The sequence below is a fragment of the Citrus clementina genome, unplaced genomic scaffold (assembly GCF_000493195.1).
Source record: "Citrus clementina cultivar Clemenules unplaced genomic scaffold, Citrus_clementina_v1.0 scaffold_5, whole genome shotgun sequence".
NCBI classification, from domain to species: Eukaryota; Viridiplantae; Streptophyta; class Magnoliopsida; order Sapindales; family Rutaceae; genus Citrus; species Citrus x clementina.
In genome coordinates this window covers 28,407,376-28,433,411 of record NW_006262201.1, presented here as the reverse complement: position 1 = coordinate 28,433,411, position 26,036 = coordinate 28,407,376, and the positions used below count along the sequence as shown (strand labels likewise).

Below are 26,036 nucleotides of genomic sequence, written 5' to 3'. Positions count from 1 at the left end.
CTTCCTAAGTTCCATTACTTTTTGAGCTTCCAAACTTTACCACCACAATCACATATAGAATAAACAACTAGCAAAAGTGCTAGCAAATTCAATGAGTTATAGTATACAACCAAGATGATATAAAGAAAAAATTCAAGCAGCTTGAAATAAGATGGCCAAGTAAAATCCTCAGAAGTGAAATTTTCTCTTGAAAAACATCTGGTTATGCCCAACATAATTTTCCTTTCTGTAGTGAACTAAGTTCCACCTAAAGCATCAAATGCAATATTTTATAATTTAAAAATACAAATATTTTTACGAAAGTTCAGATCCTCAATTTTGGCTCAGTAATTTTATGCTTCTCATAAATTTCAAAATGTTGCAAGGTAAAACAGATAAAGCAAAAGCAATAATTGGGCATTATACCTTAGATCATCTACAAAGAGTTGCCATAACCACTATTCAGTCTTTGAATTTTACAGAGCACATATGAGCTAGAAGGAATTCTGCATCCAATAGGCTCTGCAGTGTACCCATTTGAAGCTGGAATATTATGAAAGATAATTCAGTCAGTGAAGAAATGCCAAGATATATATACTTCAACAATTCCTGGGGGCATATAATAGTAATGAAATTACATAAAGCTAAATGATTCAAAAGTGAGATATCTCATCAGTGTCTAATTGATCACTTTTAAAAGAAAAAAATTATGTTAATGTTATAACTCTCTATGAATCTAGTTAAGAGTAAAAAGGAAGTTATGAAATACCTAACCATCTTGACTCAAGTACTTTTTAGAAACTTTTGCAAACAAAATATTTACACTATCAGCTTTGAAATGGAAAATAAAAAAACAATCCAAGAGAAAAATATCACACTTTAGGCTCTTTTGACTGTTGATTTCAACTTGTTGGGTGATCTCATTGAACTTTCCTTGTATTAATTGTGAACTTTCAACATATTTAATACTTCCTCGAATCTTCTTAGTCACATCACGGAGTGCTTCCAAGCCATCTTAAATGATCAATTTCAGAACATGTGCAACAAAGCTGACATCAAACAATTGGCCTATTCTACATCTTCGAACCTTAATGCATGTAGGTACATCTAACCTAAGAACTCACTCTGCTTTCGATTTCAGAAACTGGATACATTACATCCAACAACTGCCTACAAGTGAGAGGCCATTTTCAATTATTAATGATCAGAAATTTCTAGTCCCCCAAATTCAATCCTCTACAACCAATTTCAGTCTTAAGTGCTGCCTAAAGATCAATGTCGACATTTTTCTGTGAAACCCTAACCACTGGTTGGAAAATTATGGAAGTCACGCTCAGTTAACAGCTCCTAAATGAATGCATAACCAGTTGTAAAGTGTTTTTTTTTTTCAAAGAAAAGAATATATCTGCCGTAAAAATTCATTAGCTATAGTATCAAACTCGAGGAGAGTGTTGTCAAAAATTTCTTGACCAACATCACAACAATAACATATCAAAGCCAAAATACAAATTCCAAAATCCAATAGTAAAACCCTAACTCTTCCAACAATTATGCATAATAATAACTCAAACAATAGGCCATTGAAATGAAAAATTAAGAGACATTTTATTACCAAAACTCTTGAAAATCCATCAAAAGTCAAATAAAAAAGATCATTTGACGGCTTTCTTTACCGTAGTTGCTGAGTTATCATCAGTCCATAGATTGCTCTCTTGCTGTTTCTTCTTCAATGACTTCTGCTCGAGTTCCCGCCACTTGTCGATTGTAGCTGTGTAGATAAATCCAGCGCCGAAGAAATAGAGCAATCGAAGAACCTTTGTGCCGGTGAGCCTACCGTCATCTCTTCTCCTGTCATCTTTCTCTGCGGTGTGCGTATTAGTTACTCACTTCGTCATTTTCTTGGGGATTATTTGGTAGCCGAGAAATGTAACGAGAGAATATAACCGGTTGTAAAGGTTGCCAATGGCTGATTAAATTATCTAATAATTAATTGCAGCCGTTAGATTAAATTTGAAAGCATCTACGATTTTACTGGAAAAAGACAAAAAGCGTGGTAAGCTACAACTGTGGCAACGTAGGTGAGTCCTTTAATAAATTACTCAAACAATATTTTTATGAAATTCTGTAATATAATTTTATAATCCTATTTGTATTGTAACTTATTAAAATAAAAAATGAAATTGATTTTAAGATTTTATCAAATAAAATATGATTCTATTGTTATTTTTTAATTAAATTTAAACCTAATTAGATTTTATGTCTAATTTTTCTTATTGCGTTTAAAATTTTGGCGCTTTTTCTAATTACAATAAATTTTAGATTTATTTCTCGGAAAATTTAAATTTATAAAATTAAATAATTTAATTTTGATGGATTGCTTTGATACTTGAGTTGAGATATCTTATCTTACTTTAATTTGTATTGACATTGTTAGAATTTATGTTGTAATATGGTTAATATTTAAGAACAAAGTTATTGTAAAATCCATTATTCATAATTTTTATCCACTACATTTTTTCGTATTTTAATATTAATTTAATAATTATTATAATTTGATATAGTTAAATTTATTAAAATAAAAAATATTTTAATTATAAAATCCAAACCCAAACCCAAATAGGTTGGTTTGGGTTGGGTTAAAAATATTTGGGTTGATTTGGATTGAACCCAAATTTTTATGGTTTGCTTTGAATTGACTTAAAATCTAACCCAAACCAACCCATGCACACTCCTACTCATGACTTTGACGGCCGAAACATGTTTCATGGCACGAATAATGACAGTTTTGTTTGAGGTACGGCGGAGGTGTCTATTCAACTACCAAAACCATGCTCAACCGAAATTGTTTAACATTTTTTTTTTAAAGAAACTCTAACTATAAGGCTTATGCTGTGGAAAGAGGAACAACTACACATTTGAGGGAGGGGAATTAATGATCCCATTAGCTGTAGCACCTAGCTTCCATCTCTAATTTTAACTGTCGATGGATAAAGTGTTTTCAAATTCCTCAAATGTATGTAATCTGTTTAATAATTGAAGAAAGTGAAAATTCATTTTCTAAATTTAAGGTCAAACTCCCATTAAAATTTTTATTTTTATTCAATATTGCGATTAGATGGTAATCACTTTGTCGGAGAGATCTAAAAAAATTTGCCTGATTGCTCTTCACTAGAAGGATTGTATCTTAGTGATCACAGGGCCAAAAATTAAGTTCCATGCGTTTTGCATTTTGTGGAAATTCTTTTTTTTTTTTTTTTTGTGGAAATTTCGGTGGAGTCAATACGGCTAGAAATTCATAGAAGGATGAATCAAAGGTACTCAGTTATTATTGTAGGCTTGTAAGGCAGCTAGCGGAGTCCACACGTTTTAATGTCTGTTTATGGTTCAGTTTCCCATTTGATTAGTTACCAAAGAGAAACATGATTATCAATTTCAACTGGAAGTCTTTCATGCCTTAACTTTCTTCCTTCATTTCCATATTTCTCATTTCGCTTTAATTTTCCACAATTCTGCCTTGGATGGTAATTTTTGATTCCCGACGAATTGAGTGAACCGTTATCCACCCCACTTCAATAATAATGCTAATGGGAAATCATAAGTTGTTCTATAAATAAGCCATTATTCTAAAATTATTATAAGCACATTTTTTAAAATCAAGAATGGGAGCTTATTATTATTTCAAAAACTTCACCTAGTGGACCAACACGAACGAGTTTGTAGATGATAACTGCGAAGACCGTTCAAAATTACTGTTAAAACGGTTAAATATGCTATGTGACATTTCTGCACAGTCAGTTAAGTCAGTTAGGTGCTTCACGAATCTTATGATGAGTTTAAATAAAATTAAAATAAGACTAAAGCTCATCGGGACCAACAACCAGAGCTGAAATAATGCCAAGAAGGAAGCAACAACTTCATCTGCTACATGTCAGGAAAACTCGTTAACCTCTGATGAATTTGGATAATTCAAGTAAATGACATTAATTCATATATATTATGAAATTAAGGATCTTGTATTTTTGCCCCGCGGACCTGGCCGAATGATTTTCACATAGGTTTATTTAACTAGTCATCTGAGTTTGAATCTTAGGCCAAGAAGAGAGGGGCTTAAAATTTGCTTGTGCATTAACCATCTTTCTACCTTTTTGAAAAATAAAAATTATTTACGTAAGGGATTTGATATGGTTAATTATTTTTACAATAATTAAAAAATTATTTTTCACTATCATTCAAATTTACACAGTAACTAATATTCATGTAAAACACATTTTCCATAAGTGAAGCTTTGAATACTAATGGAAAATAATTTTTGTTGGGAATATTAATGTTAATAATTTTATTTTCTAAATTAAATTAGAAAAAATTGAATTATTTCTTCATTTAATATAATTTAGTGTTGATTCGCATATAAACATACAAAACATAATCAATTTAGTATTGATTAGTATATATAAAAAATTAATTTTCTATATGAGCGAAATTGTTAATCTGCGGGCATAGACTATGATCCCGCCTTTTGGTGTACCATCCCCGTGGATGATGCATTGCGTTTCTGCATTCACTTGCATAAATAATCTGCCTCTTGAAGGAGTAACGACGTCGTAAAACTCAAGAACAAGGATTTGTTATTTAAACTTTTAACTTCAATCCACTTCATCTCTTATAAATTGATCAAATTAACTTGAAAAGAATATGCCTCTCCGTGATCATCTCAGATTGAGCTATGACTACATTGCTTTCTCACGATTCAATTAAACTATAAATACACTGTTTTCTCAATTTCTTGTAGTTCACTGTACAAATTGGAATTTAGTGGGGTAGCTAGCCTAGTTCTAAAATCTAAACCACCTACCTAGTTTACCCCTCTAAACTGTGAATTTGTATGTTTGCTTTCTTGATTATTTAGTATGAAAAACTAAACCTAATATCGGTACGGCAGATTAATTGATTTATGAACAATCATTGAAAATGTGAGGTGCTCAGAAATACTACTACAATTTTAATGACAAAATTTTATTACTTAAGCAAACCTGACTAATACTTGAGAATTTTAACGAAGAAAAATGTAATGAAGCTAACATGTTTATTTTATTTTATTATTATTATATGAGACTATTGCTCAAATTACAACTCATCTTACATGAGACTATAACTGATATTTACAAATTAGACTATTACTGGAACCAACTTACATTAATACTTATGGAACTCTACCTAGATTTTAACCCTCAGTAATATTCGAGGGATTAAAGAAGGAAATACCCCACATTGCGCTTGTGGGGGTTCAAACTGCTGCCCTCCAAGTTGGAGGGCAGACACCCGAACGACTCAGCCAAAGGCCTAGTGGCTAATGAAACTAACATGTTAATTTCAATGATTAAATCTCCTAAGAATAAGGTTGTGTACAATAAAATAGTAACGAAATGTCATCCATATTTCAACAAAAATAAAACCACTAGTGTCGCCAACGAGAGTTCACATATACAACACCGACGATTCCCAATATCACAATTATATAGAATGTTGTAAAAGTGATATAAAAACTCTCCATGTCAATTTAATTATCATCTTCTCCGTTGCTAGTTGTGAAGCTTAGAGATGGCAAACTGAACAAAGTGAAACGGCAGTGTTTTGGGCTTGTTGTTGCATTTAAGTGTCACGATACAAGCACGTGTTTTCAATTATAATTCACAAGCTTCAAAACGGCATCTGGTTGAAGTCGTTTTGGCCATCATTTAAGTAACACCCGTGACGAATATGTGAGCAGTTCTTTAACCAAGTTCTTAAAAGCCGTTATCCACGTGTCGGTAATCTGCTCAATCTGGGTTTGTTAGTTTGTCACTGACGCAGTTATGAAGCTGGCTAACGAAGCAGATTGGGGTCATCACTGTGAACAAACTAGAGAGAGATTGAAGAGAGAGAGGGTCATAGCTTATTCTCTGAAATCTCTTTTGTTAGCTTTGTAAAAAGATTCTTCTTTGATCATCAATAAAATCTCACTGGAAAGCTTCTCCCGCGGTGTAGGGTGTGTCATTCTTGGGTTCTGTGGCTGTGTTTGTTCCAATTATAGGTTTATATTCACTACACTAGTTGAAGCTTCCGCCATAGTTCCAGACGGTCCATTTTCATTGCAGCTCACATTGTGCTGTTTTATTGTGAAATTTCAAAAAAGAGATGGAGAAATAGTTTTCTTCTGAAGTTGTCGCCAATGTATTGATAAGGTTAGGAGTCAGTATGCATTCAGCTGTTGTATGCTTAAATCAGGCTATATGGCAATGTGGATCAATATGAATGGTTGTGTGTGGCTTTATTAAGACAATCAAATGGCTATATTTACGTCAAGATATCTAAACATTTTTTTTCTTATGAATAGAATGTTTGATGGTAAATGGAAGTAAACATGGAATCAAGGTTTGCATCATTTTCACTTCTTAGAGCACCAGGCTACAGTAAACGTTTGCAAGTTTAAGGCTGCAATCAATGAGCAGATCAACTGGCTTCAGTCTATTGTATGTTGTTGTCTCTTAGAAATTCTTTGTTCTGTATCATTTTATCTTCTTTTTGTCTTTATATCAGTTGAGATATTACTTGTCTTTCTGGGTTTGTGTTATGGTGTGGCCACACCATGTATGCATATAAAGCCTAGGACAATGTTGCTCTCAAGAGCCCTGCCTAGTAATTACTTATGAATCATAATTTTTCTAATTTTGTCACTACTTTTACTTATGTATCAAGCGATGAATAATGTCGTAATCAGAATTTTCACAAAGGAATTGGGGAATATTGCCCCCTTCAGAGTTTGAAAAGTCAGAGAACGGAGATTTTTTGTATTGTATGGTACCATGGTATGCCCCGTCTGCCTTTCTTAATGAAAAAGTAGCATATTCTCCTTCAATTGACTCTGTTCTTGATGAACATTAGGAGGCAGTTCAAAACATGGATCCTCATAATCAATTGTGTCGATGGTACGTGGGTGTGTCTGACATTTTTATTAGTAATTTTAATAGTCCCTTGAGACATTCTTCTATTAACAAAATAATTTGTCCAAAAATAATTTTTCTACTCACAATTCATACTCTGTTCTTGATGAACATAAGTTGGTTGTTTAAAATGTGGATCCTCAAATCAAAATGGCAAAATTTTTTCATGATGATTCTTTAACTAAGCAGGTGATCTTAGATTTCATTTCTTGTGTCTATTATATGTGAGTATGACGACGTTTAAGGAATAATTACAGCAGTACCCTAAGAGAATACAAAATATATTCAACCACTAAAATTAAAAGTCAATTTACTTTTTTATTTTTTTATTTTATTCCATCTCATTCGAATTTTATAAAACTAGTGGGTGTGTTGCAGCTAATCTTATTTGTCCCTTTGGAATAACCGATAATACTTTAATCACCGAATGTTTAACAGACTCGTAACGTAACTACCACGTCAAACAAACACGTAGTCTCAGCCGTGAACTACGACCGCATACCCGATACATATATAGAACAGTACGAAGCAGTGGAGTTAAAGCAAAGCGTTTAAGAAGTGATTTAAGCTGATGCAAGCGTAAAGTATAAGAAGAATAAAACAACATCCTTTTACTGTAGCCAACAAAAAATTGGAGCTTTCTCGTAAGTTATTCAATTCAAAAGCTTCTGAGCTGTGCCATTTGGCTTTCGAATTTGGTCAACAAAAGTCTAACATGCTCTGTTCAAACTTATAATTTTCAAGAAGCTGTCAGCCACACCGCTCACTTCCGCTCACAAGACCGCCACTAAGAAGCTTATAGTACAGGTAAGTAATTAAAGTTGGGAAAATCTTGAGTTAGCATTCATTTCTGTCAAGATAAAACAAACACTATAAATAAATTAGAAATTCATTTACTAGGCTTCAAATTTTAATACACGCAGAAGCTCTGCATTGCCGACCCCAACCTGGAACTTATCTTTGGTCAACCAAGCTCTGCGTTTGTCCCAGTGAATGATCTAAGTACTCTACCTAAAAATTGTTAAAGACAATAACCAAAATCAAGCACATTGCTGAATTATGCATAGCAAATTTACTGCCAAACACTAACAACATCCTATTACCAGCATTCCCAAACTGACCCTTAAACACATTCATCAAAACACAAAACAAGACCGCCACTAAGAAGCTTATAGTACAGGTAAGTAATTAAAGTTGAGAAAATGTATGAATACCTTGAAGATAGAAGCCCAATAGTAATCATATCGACAGCGAAATTTACTTGCTTCAAATGGATAAAACACACGCTTCGCCTTATAATTCAACACCCCAAGTTCACAAACCTTTGATGACCTTATATCAACACCTGCAAAATCATTCAAAAAAAAAAATTAATAAAACTTTTTAGCTTCATTAAGGTAAAAAAATTGAAAATTTTGAAAAAGCTTACTGCTGGACACTATCTTGCACTGGGAAGGGACAAAAATGGAACTCGAAACTGATGATTCGCCGAATAAAACAGCAACGATCCCAATCAAAAATGCCAACGAAAAGAAAGTTAAAATTGGGAAAACGAGGGTTAAGATCAAGCGCATGGGTGTGAAGTTAAAACCCTTCTTAGGCCTTTCACTGTAAGGCAGCATTTCAACAGAATCATCCATGGTGGGGTATTATTGTAAATTTAAGGGAATTTAGGGGGGTGTTTTGATATTTTGTGTCACCGGAATCATTATCCGGTGATCAGATATTTTTTTTCCTTTGAGAGGGAACAAAAGAGAACAAGAGCTTATTTATTTGGTGGGGGTGGTCAAAAGCTTTTAATGGTCAAATGAAAGAAAATGACAGTCGGTGGGTCCGGGCTGGTCTTGTAACGGTTTGATCATTTGCTTTATGTGCAATCCGACGGCCCGGTTTACAAGTGAATGAAAAAATGTTAAATTAATGTATAAAAATAAAATAAATTCTTCTTGAAGGCAATGGAAAATTTCTTTGAAGAGCATACTCCGGTTGACTCATTTTGGTTTGCAATATAAAAATTAAAATTAAGTTTTAAAATACAGAATAGACCAGAAAAATATTGATTTTTTTTATTAAGGCGTAAGAAGTGAAAATAATTTAATAATTATTGAGATAGGTTTGCTGAAAACTCGAAAATCCAATCAAACCAGCCACAAAACATTCATAGTTCAAAATCTGTGTCGTTAATTACCACAAGTGCAAATTCTTGGTAGCTTATATTTACATTTTATACTAAATAGTTATGTTACTTCCAATATACAAAAAGAATCTCTTTTATTGTACATTTGCGTTAGTAAAACTCATTTTCTAATTAATGCATGCGTTTATGTATAGAACTGGATTTTTTTTCTAAGTTAATGCAAAATACAATTAAATTTTATTTTAAGCACAAAAATGTGGAAGAAATAAAGAAACTTTTTAAAATTAAGAAGCTCTTTCTATATGTATGCGCTGGAGCGCAGTGCCCTCACGTTTTTTACCACCTCTCCTAAAAGGTGCAATTTATGATGTAAGGCACTGCTACACCGAAAGTATATGACAAAACAATAACGAAAACAAAAATATAATAAACACAAAAAAAAAATTCTAAGGCGGGTGTGTAGCTAGCATATCATATTTGCTATCCACCACTTCTCTCTTCTTCTCTTCCCTTTCCTCCCTTCTTCTTCTCTTGTTGTGTTCTAAGCATGAATTCAACAACAGCGGCGACGACAAAAGTGACGACGACAACATCGGCATCGTCTACTAACTCTTCACAAATTGTTAATTTTGAGCTATCATTGCAACAAGTCTCTAATGACCATGAGGTAACGCCACTTTTACTTTTTTTTTTCTCTTTCAAAATGATAAAATTACCCTTTTTTAACAAATTCTTCAAACATTAATTAATGTAAAAAGTTGCCGCAAAATGTTCTACAATTGACATCCCCAGAATATCGTGTAGAATACATATAAAAAACTGCCATGCTTATTGATGCCTGCATATTGTTGTCTCAACAGTGTTTTAACTTTAACTTGTTTGGATGCTAAGTAAGTAAGCGGAAAAATTAACGAAAGATATGAAATAATTTGCTTCTAATTAGTTTGAATGGTTAAATTGTATTCTCATCACTCATGGGCTGTGGGCTTCTATCTCTAGGCCATTCCTTGAGCCCTTTTTCTTATATTTACTAAAATATCCTTATGTAGATTCTTGCTCATTACACACACTCAAAACCTTAATGTACCAAACATTTTGTTTGATTCAAGATATTGATTTTATCCAATCCAACCCACAAGGTGAATTTTCATGGGTTTTGCTTAGGGTTGGCAATTTAAGGGCCTGGGCCGGGCTTTATCAAGCTCAGGACCAGGCCCATATAATGTTAAATAAGTCCAGGCCCTCTTAAAGTCCATCCAAGTTGAGCAGACTTTGGGCGGGCCGGGCCTTGACGGGTCTGGGCCGGGCCGCGGGCCAAGCCCGGGCTTTTACGAAATTTTAAAATTTTTTTTTAAAAAATAAAATTATAAATTTTCAAAACATAATTAACCAATACATAATACTACAATAGGCTAAAAACTTAAATATAATTCTCTAATACATGATTAGCAACACAAAATATAAAAATACTAACAATACAAATACCGTACACAACGTACAAATCAACCACTAATATAAAAAAAAAACTAATAGAGATTTACCGATTTAGGAATTTTGACATTTTGTGACAAAACCTTTGCCCTTTCCCTTTGCCCGATTTTTTTATTATTTTGTTTAATTATTTTTTCAATTTTATAATATATTATACATTTTTTAATATATATATAAAGCCATTATCCATAATATTATATATATATATATATATTATTTATTATTTATTATAAAGCCCGGGCTTAAGCCCGGACTTTTCATTTAGGTCCTTGACTGAGCCCATATGTTATGGGCTTTATTAACTTTGAGCCCTTACCCATAATTTCAAGCCACGGGCCGGGCTTAAAGCCCGCGGGCCTGGCCCGGGCCGATGCGGGCCTGGGCCGGCCCGGGCTTTTCTGCCAACCCTAGTTTTGCTTCGTTCTTGTTGTGCACTCAAAATTTTCTCTTCTTATATCGGTTAAAACCATGACAAATTTTCTCCTTTTATATTAGTTACACGTGCTGGCCAATCCACAAATAAGAAATTTTGAAATATATAAATCTTTCCCCCTATTTGTAGGTCCAATAGAAAATATTGTCCCCTTGCTTAATCTTGTCCCTTTCATCAAAATATATATTCCCTCCTCTTTTCAATTGTCAATTTGTCACGATCCAACCTTCGAAGCAATCAACTTTCATATTTGTTTTAAATTTAGAAATTAATTTAAAATGTTAAATAGTAATTTATTCTTTGAAAGATTATTATCAAATTAGTCTTTATTGTTTGTACAAATAATATTACAAACTACAAGTTTACCATTTGTTCTAAATAAGTCATCATTATCATTTTAAGAACTACTTTTAAACTAAACAATAGAGTGACAATTACTATACAAAAAAACAACTGTCATCAAATTTATTGTCAGGATTTGAAGTATTAGTGTTGCAATATAAGCTAAGAAAATTTTGCTTCATAGACATTTGATGGGAAAAAAAATTGAAATTTTCCTAACAATTTGTGATAGCTATAATTTATTTTAATGATTTACTCAACTCTAAGCCAAAAGCCTAACTCGAGTGATAAGAGGGCAATCTTCCTAGAGCCAAGTGCGTTATCTAAATTCTGAAGAACTTTTTCTTATGCTCCTATTACTACTATTTGACAAAGCTTTTTCAATAGTATTATATACTATAAGTAAGTCTACCGTGCTAATGCTGCGTTTACATTTTGGATTGAAATAAGAATCCTGGGATTAGGAGTGTGGAGTGGGAGTGAGAGTAAGTTATTTACTTACACTGGAATGAGAGCATAGATTTGGGAGTAAATAATTTTAAATTACAGTTTTATCCTTATTTAAAGAATTATAGTTTTTAATTACAAAATTAATAAAAAATAGATTTGAAAAATAAAATATTTATTTTATTATATTTGTAAATTAATAATAATTATTAATATTCTTAATTATGTAAATAATTTTTTTATTAAATTTAATTTTAATTATGTAAATAAAAAATTATTATTAAGAGCAACACAAATGAAACATTATTATTAATAATATAATACAAAATTAATATTTTCTCAGAATAAAATATTGATTATTATTAATTACTAATATTAAATAAATATAATACTATTATTTTTAAATAAATATAATAATATTATATTTTCAAATAAAAAGAGTATATAGTAATATTATTAATTCTCTATGAGTATAATAATATTTTTTTAAGTAATTTTAACTTAGAATCAATATAAATTATTATTTTTAATAAGTATAATTTATAAAATAATATAATAATATTATTTAAGTAAATATGATATTATTTTATTTTATTAAATTAAATATAAAGATAAAAATGGAAGAGGGGGGAGTGGATTCCCACTCTCACCTCCCCCCATGGGAGTGGGAATCCCACTCTACACTCCAAAAAAGAATGAGTCCCATAGAGTGGGATTCGCACTCTCTTAAAATTAATAAGTAAACACTAAAGTGGGAGGAATCCTAAATGGAGTAAATAATCTCATGACCTAATATTATTTCAATTTAGAAACTAACAGGATTCGGTTGATAATTAGTCAAAAATCAGGGAGCCAGGTGATATTAAATGAACAAAAGAAAATGCCCAAAACCAAACACGTGTTTATTTATTTTATGATTTCGTTATTTTTTAAAAACAAAAAATTCCATTCGAAGGAGTGCCAAAAATTAAAAGCAAAAATTTTATGTTATGATGCTCCAAATTTGCCGGTCAGTTGAAAGAAACTCAATGAGCTCTGATTGATTTAGGCTCTCTCTAACATGACGGAGCTTCCCTAGCATCTGGCTCTCTGCTCTGCATGCACTTATTTGATGGTTCGTTTTATCTCTCTTCATCTTTTATTTTATTTTCTTTTCAGATCTCTTTACATCCATTCTATTGATTCCCTTAATGTTTGTTCAATCTTGCAATCTGATGGCTTTACGAACAGACCCTTTTGTTTTCTTAAGCGCCTGTTTAATGTTGAACTTAAATTCATGTGCTCTGCGAAATCCATTTCTGTTTTTTGATTTTTTTTTAATAAGTAAATGCTCATTTTGTTTCATAATTTAGATGTGGATACCCTTTTGATAGTTATGCTTAAACTTGATGCAGAAATTGAGGAGCACTGTGAATAGGCAAGTTTCAGTAGAAATGGGGCAGTCTGATGTTGTTGAATATGTTAATATCAATGACCAACCATCTTCTCCTAGAGTCTATGGAACTAGAAAAGTATCGATCTTGCCACTTATTTTCCTTATACTCTATGAGGTTTCTGGAGGGCCGTTTGGTGTTGAGGATAGTGTAAAGGCAGCTGGTCCTCTTTTAGCACTTCTCGGTTTCTTGGTGTCTCCGATTATATGGAGTGTCCCTGAAGCTTTAATTACTGCCGAGATGGGTACCATGTTTCCTGAAAATGGTGGTTATGTGGTTTGGGTTTCATCTGCCTTAGGCCCATATTGGGGTTTTCAGCAAGGTTGGATGAAATGGCTAAGTGGGGTTATTGATAATGCTTTATACCCAGTTCTGTTTCTTGACTACTTGAAGTCTGGTATCCCTGCGTTGGGCAATGGGTTACCTAGAGCCTTTGTGGCGTTAGCTTTGACTTTTGTTCTACGTGAACTATAGGGGTCTAACCATTGTGGGATGGGCTGCTGTTCTTTTAGGGATTTTCTCACTCCTTCCTTTTGTGGTTATGGGACTTGTGTCCCTTCCCAAGTTAGAGCCTTCAAGATGGCTTGTAGTAAATTTAGGTGAAGTGGATTGGAATTTGTATTTGAACACCCTGTTTTGGAATCTCAACTACTGGGACTCAATAAGTACACTAGCTGGAGAGGTGGATAACCCAAAGAAGACTCTTCCAAAGGCTTTGTTTAATGCTTTGATCTTGGTCATTTTTGGGTATTTCTTTCCCCTTCTAGTTGGAACTGGAGCTATTCCATTAGATCGCGACTTGTGGACCGATGGTTACTTTTCAGATATCGCTAAAGTGCTTGGTGGAGTTTGGTTGAGATGGTGGATCCAGGGGGCTGCAGCAATGTCGAATATGGGCATGTTTGTAGCTGAGATGAGCAGCGACTCTTTCCAGCTTTTGGGGATGGCTGAGCGTGGAATGCTACCTGAGGTTTTTGCTAAGAGGTCTCGTTATGGGACTCCTTTGATTGGAATCATATTCTCAGCATCTGGTGTGGTTTTGCTATCATGGCTGAGCTTTCAAGATATTGTAGCTGCAGAGAACTTCCTGTACTGTTTTGGAATGATTATGGAGTTTATAGCATTTATATGGTTAAGGATACAATATCCTGCTGCATCTTGTCCTTACAAGATACCCACTGGCACTGTTGGAGCCATTATCATGTGTATTCCTCCAACCATATTGATTTGTGTTGTGTTGGCTCTTTCTACTTTAAAAGTTGCAGCTTTAAGCATTGGTGCTGTGGTGATTGGTCTCGTAATGCAGCCTTGTCTCAAGTATGCTGAGAAGAAGAGATTGATGAAGTTCTCCACTAGTGCTGAGCTTCCAGATCTTCATGGCCCTGAGCAGGAGAGTGTTGATTCATTACCAGAGTAGCCAATCTTGGCTACAATGGGAGAGGTCAAGATCCAACTACAAGGGTTCTAAGCAGTGACTGTTTAAACCTTGCGTCAGGGTCTCAACTGCAGATCATTAAGTAGGTGCAACAAGTAAACCCATGATCTCTTATTTATAATTGTGGATGCTAGTAATAAGTAGCCAAAAGCTGCTTATCATTTGTCGTTTTGGAGTGATTATAGATGGTAGTGTTAATTTAACATGTAGAAATATGCAAACATTAGTAGCTTAAAGTATCATATAAGTTAGATCTCAGTAGATTGTAGCACTATCTCATGGTGTGCAACTATGTATTTGAAGTTGGGGAATTGTGGATCTAGCAATTGTTGCCACAACCAGCAGCGTAAAGATATTCTACAGTGGTTCTAATGTTCTTTTATTTAAAGATAGTTCATCCAGACAATGATTCATACTTGATAAGTCAATATATCTACTGCAACAAACTCTCATATATAAAATCCTTTTGGAGTCTAGAGCATTTATCATAAGATTAGAACATAGCTTTCACAATGTGCTGGTTTATTGTGAAATTTCAAAAAAGAGATGGAGAAATAGTTTTCTTCTTAGGTTTTTGCCAAATGTATTGATAAGGTTAGGAGTTGGTATGCATACAGATGTTGTATGCATAAAGCATGCTGTGTGACAGTGGATCAATATGAATGGTTATTTGGGACTTTATTATGACAGTCAAACGGCTATATTTATAGCAAGATATCTAAACAATTTTTTGTATTGCTAGAATGTTTGACAGTAAATGGAAGTCAAAAGGGAATCAGGGCTCTCATCATTTTCACTTCTTAGAGCATCACCAAAAAGTTCTTCAAATAAGATTTTATTACTTATTTGAAGAGCCACATCAATATTTAAAGCTCCAAAAGACACTCCAATTAAGATTCTTCAAATAAGAATTGATTCTCTCTCTTTAAATTTGGAGAGTTAATTTATCTCTCTTCAATTTATATTTTATTATTTTTCATTGAAGAAAGAGAGAGAAGTGCTTTAATTGCTATTGACTTTTCCTTTAAAAAATTAATTATATGATTAAAATAATATTAATTTATTTCTATTTGAAAAGTCTTTTAGAGAATATCATATTTTTTCACCCTTTTATTTGCCACATAGGTAAATTGTCATATAATCGTAGGACAAATTGTAATTATTTTTTAAAATTTATTAGTTAACACCTTGAAAATTCTTTTCCCCCAAATAAAATTGCTCTAAAAGTGTCCAAATGTGGTGCTGAGGAAGTCATTCTTAGGAAACTTTGTTTAGGAGAACAGGACTTTTAAGCCTGAGGTTTCGCAAACACTAATGAATTAAAAAAGAGATAGTTGTCGGATGAGCTAGATAGAATGCATGAGCTAGAAGTATCAAGTGTCTCTACTATCAATATCTCAGCAACATCAAAGCTGAGTTAGGCATGCCAAAGAAAGACAAACCACTGAAAGTTGTGTAGCCACTCACGATGTAGCAGGTGATGTAAAGTCTTGATATTGCTTATAGATACAAGACTGATAGCTCAACATCCCTCTTTTTGAGATTTTCTCTTAAGTTAGATGGACCTTTTTATGATTATGTCTGAATTATGATTCTCCTTACTTGGTTTACCTAGAAAAACTATGTTTGTATGGATGTGACTTGGGGGCAATCTATGTATTTGATGATAAATCTGGCCGAGAAAGCTTATATTGGTAGGCAGAGGAAATTGACTGACCATAAGCTCTCATGTTAAATCCATCACTCAAAAGATGTCAGACATTTGTAATCCTCATTATCTATGACTTTTTTGTGCATAGGCCATGTTTTGTGGAGAGCAGTCAAAATTTCAGATTTAAAATCTGATCCATAATTTAAATAACTACATAAAGTTATACAGAACTTATTGGACTTTAATAGCTCTTGGTAACCCAATCGTCATGATATCATATAGTACATATTAAGGTTGTAGTAAAAATGGAATTTTGTTTCTAATATATCTTTGTTGGCCATGATCATAGTGGTTACAATGAACGCTGCTGCTACTGTTGCTGCTTTTGTTATGCTTTTTCTAAGATTAAGTTCTATTTATCCCATTATCTTGCAGGTTATACATCCATTTGATGCTCAAGCAAATGGAGAGCTAAGTCTTTCAATTGATGATTATGTTGTGGTTCGCCAAGTACTTTCCCCTCTAAATAACAACACATAGATTTTTCTACTATGCTATTAACATATGATATGTGGAATTTAGAACTAATGCTTATACTTATTTGATGTTCAAGGCACATGGCATTTTGTTCTTAAAATTTTGATTGAAAAGCAATGAGTTAACAAATGATGGTTGGTTTTCTTTCTTCCTACCATATATTCCCTTTTACATTGAAGTGCAAATCAGAATATAGTAGGGTTGCTAGCTCGGTTCTAAACCACCCAGTTTACCCTTATAGACATGTGAATTTATATCTTGTTATGCTTCCATAGTTATGCTGTTATTTCAGTGATCACAACTAATTCACTCCCCCTACGTAAAAGAATTAGTTTTCCCCTTAGGTCTTTGAACGGTCAACTTTTGTTTAATTCACCGTTTTAGTTATAACTTCTCAAGGTGGCTCCTATTGGATGGTCGGAAGGTGAATGCAAGGGCCAAGCTGGTTGGTTTCCCTTGGCATACGTAGAAAGACAAGAAAAAGCCCCAGCTAGCAAGATATCAGAAGCAAACTCCTCACCCGAATGTGATGCGACTTCTTAATGAACTCTTGCCAAGTATCTATATGTTCTTTTTCTTGTATTATATTGCTATTTTAGCTTATAGAATGACTGCAACAATTGATAAGTGGTTTGATTGCTTCTCTTAATGAAATCTTACTAAGCTCTAAGTAATATGTGCGATCAAATGCATTTTAATATTTGTATTTATCTCCAAGTTGAGGAGAATATCTGTAGTAACAACTGTGTTTCCAAATTGCTTTAAAAAAAAAATACACATCATGTTTAGCAACAAATTTTTACTGTTACTTTTTCCCAGTTTTAATTTACTTTCTCCTTGACTTGAATGTTATATTAGTAGCTTGATCAGAAAGTAACTCAAATCAATCAAACTACCTTGATGCAAGAGATTGAATTTAGAATTTCTCTTTGTGAAACTTTCCAATCATAATGTTATGAAATCTGTGCGCATGAACTTGTTAATTTCTAGTTGGATTTGGAGTATGTATGATATAATCTGAATCACTTGTACAATGTTCTTCATCTTCCACTTGAAGGTAATGAAACTTCTAACTAATGAAATTTTCTAGTCTTAAAATTATGAAATGTGTGGGATTGACTTTAGAAATATTTGGTAACATCTAGAGAATGTATGGTATAATTTGAATTCATTAGCATAATCTTCATCTGCATTGATTTGTAAATTATGAAACTAATATATAAAAAACTAATGTTAAATCCTAATTATCTTTAGTTCTTAAAATTGTCGAGGAGATATGAAATTCTGGTGGGTGGATTTGAGAGTTTTACCTTTGAGAATATTGCTTCATCTCTACTTTGATGTTGTTGTGCCCTTTGTTGTGGCGAGGCATTAATCTTCCTGAATTTTTTGTCAAGCTTCAACTTTATTATATATATATATACCTTTCTTGATAAAATGTCTGGGTCCATCGTTGGATTTGGTGTTAATGTTGCTAGTGAAGAAGATGATGATAGCACCATAATCATTATTTTTTAAAGTAAAATAGGCGATTAAGTGCATCTAGGTGTTTCATTTCTTGTGTATGATTATAAAACTATTCTGAATATAGTTTCTAAATGAATGTTACAGAGTGGCTGCTTTTAACATTGGAGATGGCCGAAGTGGTGGGCTGCTGCCCTCACAAGAATTGTGAGGGCAGCGGTTCTAGCCCCCATAAAAGCATTGTGGGGGCTAAATGTTCTTCATATTTCAAAATCCTTCTTCCTTGCGAAATGCGAGTGGAGTATGGACATCCCTATCTTGTGAGAGGTTATTTGTTTGGGCATGTACTTCATAGAATTTAATGTCATAATATAAGTCCCAATTATGTATATCTGATTGTAAATATCAGTATAATATCTCTTCTACAATAGCAGTTGTTGTAAATATCTGTATAATGCAGTAATCTGATGATTAATCAGTATTCAAAAAAAAAAAAAAAACATTGGAGATGGTTCTCTTAAATAAATTATGCTGCACAGTATAGGGAAGTATACGTTATGGTGGATAGATATGGGTTTGGAAGTGTGGAGACAAATGTGAAGTGCTTGGAAGTTGGAAGCTATATAATGCTAAATACTACTACAATTTTAATAAAAAATAAAAATAAATGTATTTCCTAAGCAAACTTGATTAGAACTTAAAGAATCGTAATTAAACTGCTAATTAATTTCAATGACAATATCTTGTTGCAATAAGATTGTTTACAACAAAATAGTAGCATGAAGTTATCCACATTTCAACAAAGTAAAACCATCTACGTCGCCAATAAGAATTTACATATAAAACAATAACAATTCCGAATATCACAATTACGTACGATGTTGTAAATGTGATAAAAAAACTGTCCATGTCAATTAAATTATCATCTCGTTCATTGCCAATTGAAGCCTCTGGCGTAGTTGCTGGTGATTTGCAAATGGGCAATGGCAGTCCACAAAGAAAAGTATTTCCCTCATAACTACTCTCGTTGAAGGTTGCAAATTGTGCTTTCCATTCTGGAATTTCGCCTGATAAGTTATTGTATGCCACACTGAAAACCTCCAACGTCTTTAACTCCACTAGTTGATGAGGGATTTCCCCATTCAATTTGTTGTAGGAAAGATCCAAACTTTCGATTTGCTTCAAGTTTGAAAATGTTGATGGGATCGATCCTGTCAAGTTGTTGTGCGATAGATTCAATGTTTGAATCCTTGTCAAATTTCCAATTTGAGAAGGAATATGACCGATTAGCTTGTTGCAAGAAAGATCAAGTCCTGATAGGAGGCTAAGCACTTTTCCTTGGTAAATGTACGCAATGTTCTTTGTTGTGAACTCAAAATTTTCATGGATTTGCTTTTCTACATGTCCCTGAGGGCCTTGGATGAAAAAGAATATTTCAAATTGCTTATTAGGACTAGAACTATTGCTGTAACTTTCATGAAGTGTGGTGTTATCAAAGCAGGGAGGAATAGGACCATGAAGATTATTATTAGAAAGATCTAACAATTGTAGTTGGTTCAATTTGCACAATTGAACTGGCACTTCACCTTCAAGATTATTGTGACCTAAGATAAGGTGGCTTAACTGAGAAAGCCCATCAACCCAATCCGAAATGCTGCCATTCAAGCGATTATAGCTAAGATCTAATGTCACAAGGGAATGGTAATTAAAGAATGTACCTCTTTTTAATTGTCCATGTAACATATTTTTTGAAAGATGAACGTGTTCGATAGAGAGAGGATGGAAACAAGATGGTAAACTTCCAGATATGTTGTTGTCTGAAATGTCCAAAATCTGAAGCCAATCAAGTTGACAAAACTCCACTGGAATAGGACCTTCAAGATGATTCTTGGGCATCATAATATGTTGTAACCTTGTGAGATTACCCAACCATCGTGGAATCATACCCGAAAGACTGTTATTATTAAGGAACAATCCTTCTAGTACGAAGCATTTAGACAAACTTTGTGGGATCTCTCCTACGAAGTGATTGCCTTCCAATTGTAACCATTTCAAGTTTGTCAGGTTGAAGTTTCTGGAGAACATATGACCTTCTAAGCTGTTGTTTGACAACGCAAGATACTCCAAGTTGACGCAACCCACAGCCAAGTGCTCAGGGATTTCACCAGTCAATTGGTTGTTGGTTACGTCCAGTAATTGGAGGAATTTCATATTACCAAATGAAGAGGGAATGCTACCGTCTAAAGCATTCATGGAAATGTTTAAAGAAAATAAACCGGGTAAAACATCTCCAATTTCTACTGGAATGTGGCCTCGGAAGTTGTTGTTGGATATATCCAACAGTCTTAACCGCTTGTGTGAATGAATTGGCAACCGGAAAGGTCCTGCAAGAGAATCATTAACCAAAAAAAGAGATTCTAAGTTTGTGTTGTTTTCCAACAACCAAGTTGGAAATTCTCCATTCATCTTCATGTGTGAGAGATCAACATACTCCAGGTCATGTTGATGGTAAAGGAATTTGGGGAATATGACACCGTCTCCATAACCGGAAGACAATGAGAGACGTGATAATTGGAAGTTTGGGGCGGTCAAAGAAGGTGACTGAGTTATTTCTGCATTTATTTCATTGTTCTTAGCCCAAAAAACCTTGAGTCTTGAGTGATTGAAAAGTGGTTCAAGTGAAATTGGGATCTGGAAGTGATTGTTTGAAAGATGCAGCTCTTCAATGGATGTCAAATGAACGAGGGGAGATGAGGAGATGCTTCCAGTAAGTTGATTAGAAGAAACATATAATATTCTGAGGGATGTCATATTTGCCATGCACCAAGGCAAGCTTCCTCTCAGATCATTATTATAAATGTACAACTCTTGTAAATGCACCAGCGAACAGAGGCCTGAAAATTTATTAATTCATCCATCAGTACAATAAAAAAATTAACAAATGCATATTATTAAATTCATCAATTAATTCAATATAGAAATTAATGAATGCGTATTATTCTTTTATAATAAGTGATTCGTTTGTGTAATTAAATATTTAATTGAAAATTAATATTATAGATTAAGAAGGGAGGGTGGGAGCATCTGATTAACCTCGATCAAGAATCTTGCTGCTGTTAGTGCCAAGAGTAGAATCTGACAGTGATAAGTACTTAAGAGAAGGCATCGATTCACTGATGATTTGAAGAAAGCTGGTGTTGAGTGCAATGCGCGTGCACTCCATATCCAAAAGTTCCAAACTCTTGAAATGAGGAAAACCTAGCAGAAACATTAAACAATAAAATAAATAAATAAAAATGTTGAACACGTAGGACACCATTGAGCGAGTTCACAATCAACACTTTTCTTTTACCTTGACCACGTAGGACGCCATTGACTTCATAACTAGACATCGACAGATTTTTTAATGAAGGGAATAATGATGCAATGCTTTGCAGAAGGCTTATATGGATAGAGGAAGAGTCCAATGTCAAATATTCCAAGTTGGTGAAATTGTGCAACTCTGTGTACATTTAGAAGGAAGGAGCAACAAATTTAGCTTAATTAATAATACGGAAAAATTAATTAATTAACAATTTGTTTATAAATTTGGCCACATCTATACCTTTTACTTACCTTGAGTAGTAGTTGTCACTGTTTCCGTAAAATTATTAGACGAAAGGTAAAGAGTGTTGAGGGATGGGAATGATCCAATTGACTGTAACAACTTGCTTCCATCTCTAATTTTAACTTCCGATAGATAGAGGCTTTTCAACTTCCTCAAACCTCTGTAACCTGTTTAACAATAATAATAAGGATAGGATTGAAAAAAAAATCAAAATTTATTGTCTAAATTTAGATCTAAACAAAATAAATGACTAATTCAATTATGACTCATTTCATATTTTATGCTTTAGGAAAAGAGCAACATTGTTTTTCAATTGCTATAAAGATTAAAGAACCGGAATCAAATCTTTATTACATTCTTTTTTTGAAATAATAGTATTACCTTTTGTTTTTTGAAATAATATGAATTCTCTGTTTCTTTATTTTTTTTTAATTATGTTTTTGTACATTTTGGGCCTTCCCTAATCAAACGAATTAAATTAATGTAATTGAATAATATTTTAATTGTTTACCTTGAGGAACCTCGAAATTGTCTATTTCATTACCGCGCATGTCCAACTCCTCTAAGTTGCTCAAGGAATCAAATTCTGCAAACATGCCAACACGCCAAGACTTAAGACTTAAAATAGAGTTAATAAATCAATATAAACAAATGATAAATTTTATCATTTTTAACTGGACAAAATGATAAATTAGTCATGGGGTATTTGCTTCACAGTTAGAGTAATTATGAGAAACATTGAAAATTGTATTTATGAATTGCTTAAAACTATTTTTCTAATATTTACTCATAAAAAAATTGAATTCAAAGCCTTGAATCTTATTTTAGCATGTTAATGAAAGAGTTGGGAGAAGAGATGATGTTTTAATTACGTACCTTTAACATTAATACTTCCTTCCAATCTATTATCAGATAAATCTAATGATGTTAATGATGAAAGACGAGCTAGAGATGATAAGATGCTATTGTTGAACAAGTTTTCACTTAAATCCAGCATCTTCAAGTTGCTCAATCTTTCTAGACCTGCAAGTAAAATCAAAACAAAGATCACATATGATGTTTGGTGTAATTTCAAAATTAAACATTTTAAAAAATATGTAAAAATTGTCAATTGAATGAATATGCATATAGCTGCTCAGTCTTGATATTCGACTTAAATTAGGAGAGCGAAATGTAATTTAATTGAATTAGACGAAGCACCTTCATTCTCAACAAAACCGGCTATATTTTTGCCATGTAAATCAAGTGACTCAAGTTGTTGGAAGGGAGTAAACAAAGAAGCATTCAGATACCAGCTGTGCTCTCCCCCATACGTATCAATAAGGTCTAGCGCTATCACTCGGCCTGTGGTGTTGCTGCACTCAACCTTTTCCCACAGACAACAATCAGTAGCTCCCTCACCATCTCCCCAATCGTAAGGATAATTACCAGTATCATCGAAGAGATGTTTGAGTCGCAAAAGAGCAAATCTCTCGTGATCCAAACATCCTTCACTCCACCCACCTTCTAATATTATTAATAACAGAACAAACATTATCACCATTTTTGATTTTGAACCACCCATTCTAACTATATCTTTAAGTTCTAAAAAACACACACACTTTTTCTATCTCTGTAACCAACCAAGGCTCTATGCTATTTGTTTATAACACATCTAACAATTTATACACCCAACTAGCGTATAGTTGACTTATTTGGTTGTCTTCTGCAACTCTTTCATGCATTAATTTTCTTCCCATTTTTTCCATATTTGTCGTTTTGCTATAATTTTCCACAGTGACGCGTTTTGAGCTATCAATAAAGGATAAATGAGAGAGATTGAGATGACAAATGAACATAAACTACGAGTATGTGTGTTTAGTAAGAGAACGATTATACGTTTTTATTATATATCAACCTAACAATTAACTTTAAACAATTATAATAAATAAAAATATGATGTTAAAAAATAATACAGAACATGAATAATATATTTTTGTAAACAAAATTTGTGTAACCATTTATCAAATTAAAGAGTATATGTGTGATTATCAAAACAAACCATAGAAGTGTCATTATTATTATTTGTTCCTTTGAAAAACACACCATTATAAAAGGGCCGAAAGACTTCCACACATTTTAAAAGTCTTTAGGCCTTTTTTCTATTTTTTTTTAATTTGTATTTTGTTCCACACGGCCAAATATTAGATTTTACATGTTTGCCATTTTGTGGAAATTCTATTTCTATTTTTTTACTTTAGCAAGTAGGTGGAGTCAATACGGTCAGCTACTCAATTATTGTTAGTTAGCAAAATAAAATTTTTGGCCAGGTGCATGTGTTGTAAAAAAGTTTTTTGAAAAAATTATAATAATGGGAACTTGTCTTTACGTCTTTCTAACAATTTACTACTGCCAAATCTTTACAGCTTCACTTCTCCGGTTCAATTGTCGCCACAAAAGCACAAGTACTTTTTTCGTCTAATTAATTAATGATCAATCTAAAATTATATAGGTTGGTAGAATATTCCCCTAAAATTAATCAATTTTACCGAAAGAGAATTATTAGACAGATCAAGTGTGTCTAGTTTTTGTGTTGTTTTATAACAATCAATTTGAAAACTCTCCACTGAAGTTAACGTCTGAGAGATCAACATACTCCTAGTGATGTTAATGGAAGAGGAATTTATAAGAGGAGAACAGAGAGTAATTGTCCTTGATCAAGGAAGGTACCATTAAGTCTAGAATATGACAGTCAATGGCAGAAAAATTAATAAGCGTGTAATCCATGAACAAAGATTTTAAATCCTTGAAATTTAGATAACCTAAAAATTAACATTGAACAAGAAATAAATCAACAATGCCACTTTGATCACATAATCGATGAAACTTAGGATATATAATCAACACTTGTTAATTTTACTATTAAATTACTATTTTTTCTGTATTATTTGAATCAGGGCGTTGATTTGGAGAAACTCTCGCTATAATCGATCAAAATCAGGATATAATTAATCAATGCATATTCATTTTATTTTTAAATTGATACTTTTCCATTATTATTTGAAGAAGGGAACTGGTCTGAAAAAATCTTACTGCAACATATATTATTGACACAATGATGCTAATAATAAAAACCCTAATATGATTGTTTGAAAATGTGAGATCTTCAAGGGTTATCATATAAATGAGAGGAGATGAGGAGATATTTACAGTAAGTAGATTGGAAGTAAATCTTGAAGAGAGGTTAAATTTGTCAAACACCAAGGTAAATTACCCCTTAGATCATTGTTGTCAAAATTGAGTCTTGCAGATGCACCAACTCATGTAGACCTGAAAAATCATTCATCCTTTGAGTATATAACAATTAATAAATATATAAAATATTTGAACATATATATTAAATGATAAATTTATTAATAGTATAGCATTATATATGTTAAATTCTTCAAAAAGTAAGATAGAACATACACTTGATAATTTTGTTCTATTAATTTAAGTTATGTTTATGGTTATTCCAATTAATTTAAGCTAAAATGGATATTTTCATAATTTTATCACATAATCGAGGAATAAATGTATATTTTAAGATGCTAAAAGCAGTCAATAGTTAAACTTAAGGGAAAATTAAAGGCAGAAATGGTCTAGTGACTATTTGAAATATTGGTGGTGGAGTAACAATAATCAATTTATTTATATGTGCAATTAAATTTGCACTATAAAAGATGCATAATGGAGGATTAGAAAGGTCATAATGGGGGATTGAAATAATGACATAATAAAGTTAAAGTTGATGTCAATTAGGGTTGCAAAAAAATAATAAATGATGTCGTTTTTCTAGTTTTTGGAAGTCATGAGAAATAAATTTTGTCGCTTTCTTGATATATATAGTGGCTAATCAAATAATCGGGGATTAAAATAAATAACATAATAATAATAAAAATATGGAAGTTTAAGTTGATGTCGACTGGTTTGCGTAAATAAAAAGTATTGACTCTTAAAAAGACATCAATTTTATGAAAGACAATAACGCGGTTTGATCCACTCTATAATTAATGATGTTATTTTCAAATAACAAAATTTTCTAGCTTTTGGAAATTTTGGAGAGAAATTAATTTGGTCGT

The 26,036-nt window shown here is 32.7% G+C and overlaps 1 protein-coding gene and 1 pseudogene across 1 annotated transcript in view; both read left to right on the top strand.

Moving 5' to 3' along the window:
• The window catches only part of LOC112098115 (SH3 domain-containing protein 1-like), a 95,324-nt gene that overhangs the window by 43,720 nt on the left and 25,568 nt on the right, over positions 1-26,036 (top strand). The gene's annotated exons all lie outside the window — the stretch shown is intronic.
• On the top strand, positions 9,689-15,115 carry LOC18041109 (annotated as a pseudogene).